This window comes from Pteropus alecto, unplaced genomic scaffold (genome assembly GCF_000325575.1).
Source record: "Pteropus alecto unplaced genomic scaffold, ASM32557v1 scaffold654, whole genome shotgun sequence".
NCBI classification, from domain to species: domain Eukaryota; kingdom Metazoa; phylum Chordata; class Mammalia; order Chiroptera; family Pteropodidae; genus Pteropus; species Pteropus alecto.
This window is the reverse complement of record NW_006434858.1, coordinates 113,838-123,724: the sequence shown is the minus strand read 5'-3', so window position 1 is coordinate 123,724 and position 9,887 is coordinate 113,838. Positions and strand designations below refer to the sequence as shown.

General features: G+C 36.6%; 1 pseudogene; it reads left to right on the top strand.

The window, feature by feature from the left end:
* The first annotated feature begins 229 nt into the window (after window positions 1-229).
* LOC102887416 lies at window positions 230-995 on the top strand (annotated as a pseudogene).
* The last annotated feature ends 8,892 nt before the right edge of the window (window positions 996-9,887 follow it).

Here is a 9,887-nt window from a genome sequence, read left to right as displayed (position 1 = left end):
CTATGGCACAGCAGCCTTGGAACATTAGAGTAGGAGGGACCTAGTCTCCCAACCCTAGAATGCACAGCTTCACAGTCTAGTCATTTAGACATCTTTGACAAACAACATCTATGAAAAATGGAGTTTTAGCAGCCTTCCTAATCACTGTTTCTTAGTTACCTTGAAATACGCACTAGCTCGCGGGCGCAGAGTCTTCTCTTTCCGGCGCACTAGGCAACAGACTGCCTCCATGGGCCAAATGATCCTCTGACAAAGGAAGGGCGCCGGCTCCGTGATCCGGCACTCGTGAAGCACCGCAAGGGCGCCGCGCATCTGTGCACCGCGGACTTCTCCGAGCTGCACAGCTACATCAAGGGCATCGTGAAGGATATCATCCATGATCCAGGCTGCGGCGCACCCTTCGTCAAGGTAGTCTTCCGGGATCCATACCGGTTTAAGAAGCGGACAGAGCTGTTCATCGCTGTTGAAGACATCCACACCGGACAGTTCATGTACTGTGTCAGGAAAGCTCAGCTGAACATTGGCAATGTGCTCCCAGTGGGCACCATACCCAAGGGCACCATCATGTAGAGGAAAAGCCTGGCGACCAGGAAAAGCTGGCCTGAGCCTCTGAGAACTATGTCACCGTCATCTCCCCCAACCCCGAGACAAAAAAGACTCTAGTGAAGCTGCCTTCGGGCTCCAAGAAGGTCATTTCCTCCACCAACAGAGCTGTGGTAGCTGTAGTAGCTGAATGTGGCCACACTAACAAGCCCATCCTGAAGGCCGGCCATGCCTACCACAAGTATAAGGCAAAGAGGAATTGCAGACCACGTGTGCAGGGCGTGGCCATGAACCCTGTGGAGTATCCATTCGGAAGTGGCAACCACCAGCACATAGGCAAACCCTCTACCATCTGCAGAGATGCCCCTACTGGCGGCAAAGTGGGTCTCATTGCTACCCGCCGGACTGGGCGTCTGCGGGGAACCAAGACTGTGCAGGAGGAAGAGAACTAGGGCTGAGGTTTCTCCTTCTGCCACTAAAAAAGAAGAAAAAAAGAAAAAAAAAAGAAAAGAAAAAAGAAAAAAATAAAATACCCACTGAGCCTTGATTCCAATAAAATATTCTAATAATAAATGTCATAGCTACATTTCATTGTGAAAAAAAAAATGATGACTCTGAGCAATTAATAGTTCAATGTTGATTTCCAAAAAACAAACAACTAGAAAATGACTATTCTCAGATTTGGTAAACCTCTGTTTTTAAGGTTGGGAATAATTACAGTCTTTACCAAAACTTTTGGCAAAAAATTATAGATAAAATATGCTTCTAGCATTTAAAAAAAATCAACTGAAATTTGGTTGAACTTGATAAGCATCATCTTTCTATTTTCTTATATTTGAAGAGCAACTCCTGGGGAATACTGAAGAAAAATGAGTTAACTTGGACTTTTTCAGAATTACTTGAAAATTACAGTTTCCAGATGAGCACCATGAGAAAAGCTTATTGCATTATAATTGCATTATTGTTTTCATCACATTTATAATATCCTGACATTTCTAAAATATATATAACATCATGGTCTAATTAATAATTATGCTGGTTTACACTCTATTCAAAAGTGAAAAAAATATATGTATTTACTATATATTTGTATTCAATATTATTACTATGTATCACTTCTTCATCAATGAAATTGGTTTTGTGGCTGTCTTTTTAGCATAGTTTCCAGTTTTCAACATATTGAGCTTCTAAAGAAAATATCATTCTTGCTCAAAATGCATGCTTTGCAGACAATATATGAGCCCCTTAAGTGTAAGATTTGTACTTTAGTCCTTAGAAAGCTCTTCAATGACCATCTAATGTAAAGTGATTCTCATTCCTTTCTACCATTCTTTATATTGAATCCTTGTTTGTTTCTTTCATGATACTTACCATAATATTTAATAGATTTATTTATTTTCTATTTACTTGATTTGTTCTTTCTCTTGCCTCCATCAGAATGTAAGCTTCATGAGGAAGGGCCTGAGCCAGACATGTTCCCTATACCATAGGGGTTCCCTACTCTCAGGCTGCTGACTGGTACCAGTCTGTGGCCTGTAAGAAACTGGGCCACACAGCAAGAGATAAGCAGCAGGTGAGCGATCGAAAGTTCATCTGTATTTGCAGCTGCTCCCCAGCGCTAGCATCACTGCCTCAGCTCCACCTCAGATCATCAGGCATTAGATTCTCATAGGAGCACCAGTCCCCGGTACCAAAAAGGTTGGGGATCACTGCCCTATAGTATTTCTAGTAATTGAAATGTTGCCTGGCACATAGTTGGAGCCTAATAGATTTCAATAGAATGAATGGAGATTCTCATAGTTCTTTATAATAACGGTTGTACTTAGCACCATAGTAGTATTCAGTAAATGTTTGTTGATTATTAGATATTTGGAAATAGCATAAGTAGGTTAGAGCTATCTCCTCTGTATGGTGATGTTAATATTGAATTTGTTAGCTACGATGATACTACATTCATTTCCTATTGTCGTCTAAACAAAGGCTGAATCTCTTTCTCCAGAGTGCCAACTCTAATGCTGTGCTCTCACTGTTCCACTAAGTCCCTGAAACAAATGTAGTCCACTTTTCAATTTGTTTTATCAACATGTAATATTCAGAGGATCCACATACTGTATGTGACCAGTAAATCAATGCTGCTAACAGATATACTACAAAAGCAATACCTAATGCTGGAGGGGAGGAAGAAAGAGTAAAGCGAAAAAAAAAAAAAAAGGAAAAAAGGAAATATAATCATTAAGCAGTTTGCATAATAAAGAAGAATGAAGTGAGTAAAAAACTGGTTATTTACTAGGTATCTGAGTGTTAAAGTGGGAAGGGCGCTAGTTTGGAAATCAGATGATCTTGATTTGAACTCTAGCCCTCATACATACTAGTTGTGTGACCTCAGCCAAATAACTTAATCTCTTGGATCTTGTTTCCATCACTTTAGAAAATGGATAGTAATAGCCTCATGTACCACAATGAGATTATGTATATGCACGTCCATGGACAACTACATTTTATATTAACCATGAAATTTAATTGCAGATAATTTTAAATTGAACTTTTTTATTACTGTCTATTAGGCTTTGCCACTTACTTTGGTAAGTTATTTTAGTGTCACGGGCCTTAGTTTCCTCATCTGAAAATGGGCATATTTATATATACCTAATTGGATTTCTGGGAAATTACCTTGTGCATTACCTTGAATGGTGCTTCAATAAATAGGTAATTAACACATTGAAAGTGCCACTGTTATGATGGCTAATGATTAACCTCATTTATTTAAAAGTCTCTGAGTGTGTGTGTGTGTGTGTGTGTGTGTGTGTGCGCGCGCGCGCATGTAAGAATGAGGACAAGAACTTGCATTACAAGAACTTGCATCAGAGACACACAGAAAGTATAAAAAGGACACTAATTGTCTACAAAGGCCAATTTAGAGATTATATGAGCCACTTTAAACTTCTAGATTAGTGCATGCGTTAATGAAAACTTCTGAACTTTTTGAGGATTGATCCTCTAAAATAGCATGATAATACCACTCACATCCTGCCTTTCTCCTTAATTATTGAAAAAAATAACCAAATTTATGGTTTGGGTCACTTTGCGAGTACAAACATGTTATAGAACTGTTAATGAGAAAATAAAAGAACATACTTCATCTTGTTCAACAATGAAAGTTGGACAAATAATACTATAAAGATCAATAATAATCATAACGGATGATATATTTTTCTGCACTTAGAGTTAAAGAAAATAAACCAGGCCAATTTTCAGAATAAGAGAGTCATTTTCTGGGATAGAACATCTGGTGATAGAGGTTTGAGGGAGCAGAATTTCAAAATAGTATAATGAGATTCAATGAAAATTAACTTAAGCACCCTCTGCTGAGCTTGCTCTGGGAGGGAAGGCTGAGGTTTAAAGAAGCCATTTTCTGCTGAATAAACCCTCTGCTTACCATTTTCATTGGTCTCTCTCCCAATTTGGTTTGCTTTACAACAGTTAGCTATATGAAGAGGCTTTGCTTTCAATGAGTTTATCTGGACTTTGGCCAGTAGTGTGCTCATAAATGTTTAAAAAGTATTGCCCCTCGAAGCTCTGACTTGTAGTGTTTTCTGATGTCCATGGTAAATATATACTCACCACAGCTAATTTAAAGCAACCAATGGTTTAACTACTAGCTTAATTAATGCTGGAAAATAGAACAATCAGCTCTATGGTAGTAGCTAAGCTTAATACACTACTCACTGTGGCTACAATGTGAATGGTTTCTTGGCTAGGTTATATAATTTTATGTGGAATAGTTGAGGCAGAGAGGAATATTTCCGAGGAAGCCCAGCTGAGATGCACTGAACTAAGTGTAGCACAATAGCAATTCTTTATGTTGAATATTTCCATCATATTCTCTCCAGTAAATACAATCTACATTTCAAATCTCTGGAAATGTTTAATTATTAGTAGCTTCCTAGGGTTTGGCTTCTTTCAATGTTGTCTTCTCTTATTTTATCCCAGTTTAGATATTTTGAAATATCCAAATCTATTGTTTTAGGAATTAAATTTTAAGGCAGTACCTTTATGTGCAGTATTGTGGTCATCTAACTAAACTGGCCAGTCATTTCAGTCTAAACATTCAGGAAAACTAATTCAATCTCCAAAAGCAGTCACCATCAGTGAGTGCTTCTTTGCCTGGCAGTGCGCTACCCATTTGATAATATAAAAGTGAAGAAGATGCAGCTCCTGCCTTCACAGAGTTCACCTTTCTGCCAAAAGTCAGTTGCTGTTATTGATTGAATTGTGTCTGCTCAAAATTCATGTGGTGAAATTCTAACCCCCAGGACCTCAGAATGCAACTGTATTTGAAGATAAGGCCTTTAATGAGGTTATTAAGTTAAAATGATGCTGTTATAGCGTGCCCTAATCCGATGTGACTGGTGTCCTCATAAGAAGAGGAAATTGGACTCACAAAAAGACATCAGGGATGTGGACACACAAAGAAAGGACCATATGAGGAGAAAGTGAGAAGGTAGCCATCTACAAGCCAAGGAGATAAGCCTTAGAAGAAACCAAACCTGTCATCACCTTGATCTCACACTTCCAGCCTCCAAAACTGTGAGAAATAAATTTATGTTGTTCAAGCCAACAGTCTGTGGTATTCGTTATGCCAGTCCTAGAAAATTAATAGTTACCATAACTAAGTATTTACAATATCAGAAAGGGTTAGGCTCAGTTGTAAGGAGCATAAAATCCAAAATAAAAGTGGTTTTATGGATATATATTATTTCTGTCTCAGATAATGAGCAACACAGAGCTGTCATGGCATCCTTGATCCATTATTTGCATTTGAGACCTCAGTTCCTCCCAATCTATCACTCTGCCATGCTGAGTATGTAGCCCTTACCTTCATGATTGTGACATTTTTATTGCAGACAGAAGGATGAAGGAGGGTTTGAAATAGAGAAGTAAAGTTGTTAATGGAGAAAGAATTCTAGAAGCTGCCACATGATGTATTTGCTTATGTAGCATTGCACATAACTATGACTCATGGCTACATCTAGCTGTAAGTAAGATTGGGAGTATAATATTTAGCTCAGCTAAAAAATGTATTACTGTGAAAAAAGTGGATAGGGGAATAAGTAAATTCTGATAAATTCTGCCTTAATGACTATCTAAATAGCATTGCTCACCCTTCTTTCCAAACACAGAACATATTTCACTCCTTCTCAAGAGAAAAGTCGCAAAGTCCCATCTAGTTACTGTGTTCATCAAAAAGTTCAAAATATCATGTGACGCACCTTTTAAAAATCACATCCAGATATAATTTATTGTGCTCTGGTTGCCTGTAAACAAATAAATTCATTGTGCTTTGGTCACCTATAAACTAAGAGACAAGTTATCTGCCCTCCCACTCACCAACCTAGTATAGAATTATAGAGAAACAGAATATTGCAATAAAATTCCCATTTAGAAGAGGGGAGAACGGGAACCACATTCTTACTTATAAGTAAGAAATTATTTATCCACAGTAAAGATCTAATCATTTGGGGGCAGAAATAGTAAACATTCTGAGCACAAGCATGGAAGTGTGAAATTAAATTTTATGAATGAAAAAGTTGCTTCACATAGTGATTTCAGTGAACTGTCTAGTTTATTCAAGTGTTCATAAATAACAGTTGAATTATCCCTTGATCAGACTATTTCAAATAACTTTAAAGTTAATATAATTTATGATCCATCATAAAAGAAAAGGAAGAAAACGAAAATGACATTTACTGATTGACTATTATATTCATTCATGCAACAAATAAAAACAAAGTAATAAAGATTGACCACTATTCCAGGTGCTGGGGACAGAGGAGTGAAGAAAAAACTAGTGAAGAGCATGCTCTTATAGAATTTATGTTTTAATAAGAGAAACAGGCAATTAGCAAAAATAGAATTAAATATATGTTGTGCCAATTTTTAAATGCTATGGAGAAAAATAAAGTTTGATAAGGTGTTAGAAAGAGCCAGATTGGGGTGGTGGTAGTGGTGGTATCTTAAACAAAGTTATCAAAGAAGATTTGAGTAGCGACCCAAAGAGAGTATTTGTGAAAGATTGTACTTAAATGTTAAGAATTGTATAGAATTTCATACATGTAAACTTTATTCACCCCTCAAAACATTGCTATTATAAATATAAGTTGTCAGCATTATAATCTTACAGAGAAAGAAAAGGAGAGGGAAGATGGAAAAAACAAACTTTGTAAAGAAACCAAGTGTAATATATCAAACTGATCTAGTGTGAATCTATACTTAGGTTTTATCACCTGTTGTACTTTCAACCTGGCTCAGTTCCTCAAATACTGTTCAGATGGATTTGGATTTTTTTCTGCTTATATACTTATTTATAAAATACACAAAAAGTTGTTATTTATTCAAGGCAAATACTATTTTTCTAAATTTTATTCTGGAAGGACAAAGAAATATGGGCAGTACTGAGCAGGGGCATTATGCATATAATCAGATTGACCTGAAGGTGTATCCTATATCTACCACGTACTAGTTGTAAGAATTTAGGAAAGTTAATTTGAGTCTCAGTTTCTATATACACATGCCAAAAAAAAATATATATATATTTTTTTATACCTGCAGTACCTGGTCTTCCAAGGTGGTCTCTCATCCAAGTACTAACCAGGCCTGACTCTGCTTAGCTTGCGAGATCAGACATCAGGCTTGTTCTGGGTGGCATGGCCGTAGACCATGCACCGTGGCTCCACTGGGGTTCCTAGACTATAAAAATGGATTAACACCTACTTATCTTACAGCTTTGAGAAAATTCAACAAAACCTTAATATGAAGGGTATAGAACACTACCTCGCAGATGTCCAGTGTTGACTGCCTTGCTCTTTTCCAAAACATATCTATAAAACACTTTAAATAACTTGAAAACATATTATAATACACAAAAAATATCATTCATAAGAACAAACTATTCAATTTGATGCAGATAATATATTTGACTCATTGATAGTCAATATGCCAAGGTGGTGAAAAGGGGAATTTTAGAGTCAGGCAGACCTAGAGTTTTCTTTCTTTTCCATTACTTAATAATATATATCTGATATATAGTCAGACACTTTAAATATCTTCTTGCTTTATTCTCTTAACAGTCTTGTAAGTTCAGGCTTATTATCTCTATTTTACTGATGTGTAATAGACTCAGAGAGGTTAAGTGATATGCTCATGATCACAAAGCTAGCAAGTAGCAAATGTGGCCTTATTCAATTTCAAAATTATGTGTGTTTTTTTTGTCATATTGTACTGTTATTATGGCTATCAGTTTGTAGGTCAGATAAGGATTATCATATAATCTAATTTATTTCTCTAAAGGCTTAAGAGATCTACTAGTGCAGTGTTAGGTTAAATAAAAGCAGTACCCATTGGTTTTCATTTCTGATTCTTCCATACCACTGAGGGGTTCTCTATCTTTTGAGTCACTTTCTTTTATTGTCTATGGCAGTTTGTTTTATCTCAGAGGAAACTTTCCTAATTCATCTTTGACATTCCAAATTTCTACACTGGTTCTCAGTTTGCTAATTGTGTCACAAATGTTTCTCAAAGCTGGATCAGGCTGAAAGTGAAATGGTATCACACAAATATAGGTGGATATTCTCTGCAATAAAATGCAAGTAACCTTGAAATCAGCCTCTTAGGCCCCAGTGATTCAGACTCGGGTAAAAGGGCCAGGCCAGATGGGGCAGGAGGCTGCACAGTATTGAAATCTTAGATGACTTTACTACACCACCCTTTTCCCTCTTGCTGTGACAATTCCTCATCTTATCCACCTCCCCCCTACTGTAGAATAGCTAGCTCTTCTGGGGGAGGAATGCAGGGATATTTACTGAAGGCAGGACTTAATGGACAAAATAAAATGAGTTCCCAGCACCACTAAGAGTGACCTCTTAGGTATAGAACCCCCATCTAAAATGACTGAGACAAGGCAGGGGTACAGGGAGGGAGTGAACAAATACACTGATTGGAGGTTACTTGAGGTCATAGCTGTCCTGTTCACTTATAAAGACTGTTTTGAGGTTCGTTGTTCTAATTTATTTTAAGTTAGATAAAACTGAGGTGTGTGGTGCCATCGTCTCTTGGCGTACATGGAAAGAGAAGAAGGGGTAGCTCATTTTTTATGCTGACTTTTTTTTCTACTATTTTCCTTTTTTCTTCTCCATTTGAGGCCTCTGGAGGTTTTGGTTATCTCCCTATTTTGTTGCCAGAATTGTCTTTCATTGCCTCTTGATTCTAACTTGTAAATAAAGAAAATATTATTAAAAGAATAGAGAAATCAGCCTCTGAGGACTCTGGCTCTGTGACCACTAAAATATTTTTGACACTGAATTTTTACAGGAAAGGTCTCAGTGATCACATTTTTTTTCATTTAGAATTGACATTCAAAATTATTTTATATTAGTTTCAGCATAGTGGTTAGACATTTGCATAATTTATGAAGTGGTTCCCCAATTAGTCTAGTACCGACTTGGCATTATATATAGATATTACAATATTATCAACTATATTCCTTATGCTGTACTTCACATTCCTGTGACTATTTTGTAACTAATAAGTTTTACTTCTTAATCCCTCCTCGTTTTTCACCCAGCCCCAAATCTTCCCTCCCATCTGACAATCATCAGCTTGTTCCTTGCATCTATGACTCTATTTCTGTTTTGTTTTTGTTCATTTTGTTCTTTAAATTTCACATATAAGTGATTTCATATGGTATTTGCCTTTCTCCGTTTGACTTATTTCACTTAACAGTACCTTCCAGGTCCATCCATGTTGTCACAAATGGAAAGATTTCATTTACTTTCACACCCGAGTAATATTCCATTGTGTACATGTATCACTTTTTCTTTATTCAATCCTCTATGGGTGGACACTTGCATTACTTCCATATTTTGGCTGTTTTAAATAGTGCTTCAATGAACATAGAAGATATATATATATCTTTTTGAATTAGTATTTTAAATTTTATCACATAAATACCGAGAAGTGGAGTCTCTGGGTCAAAAGGTAGTTCTATTGTTAATTATTTGAGAAACTTCCAAATTAATGTCCATAGTGGCTGCACAAATTTTCAATCCCATCAGTAGTTCATGAGGGTTTCCTTAACTCCACATCCTCACCAACACTTGTCGTTTATTAATTTATTGATGCTAGCCATTCTGACAGATATGAAGTGATACCTCATTTTGACTTTAATTTGATTTCTCTGATAATTAGTGATGTTGAGCATCTTTTCATGCCTGCTGGCAATCTGTATATCCTCTTTGGAGAAATGTCTATTCAGGATTTCTGCTTAATTTTTTATTGGATTGTTTGTT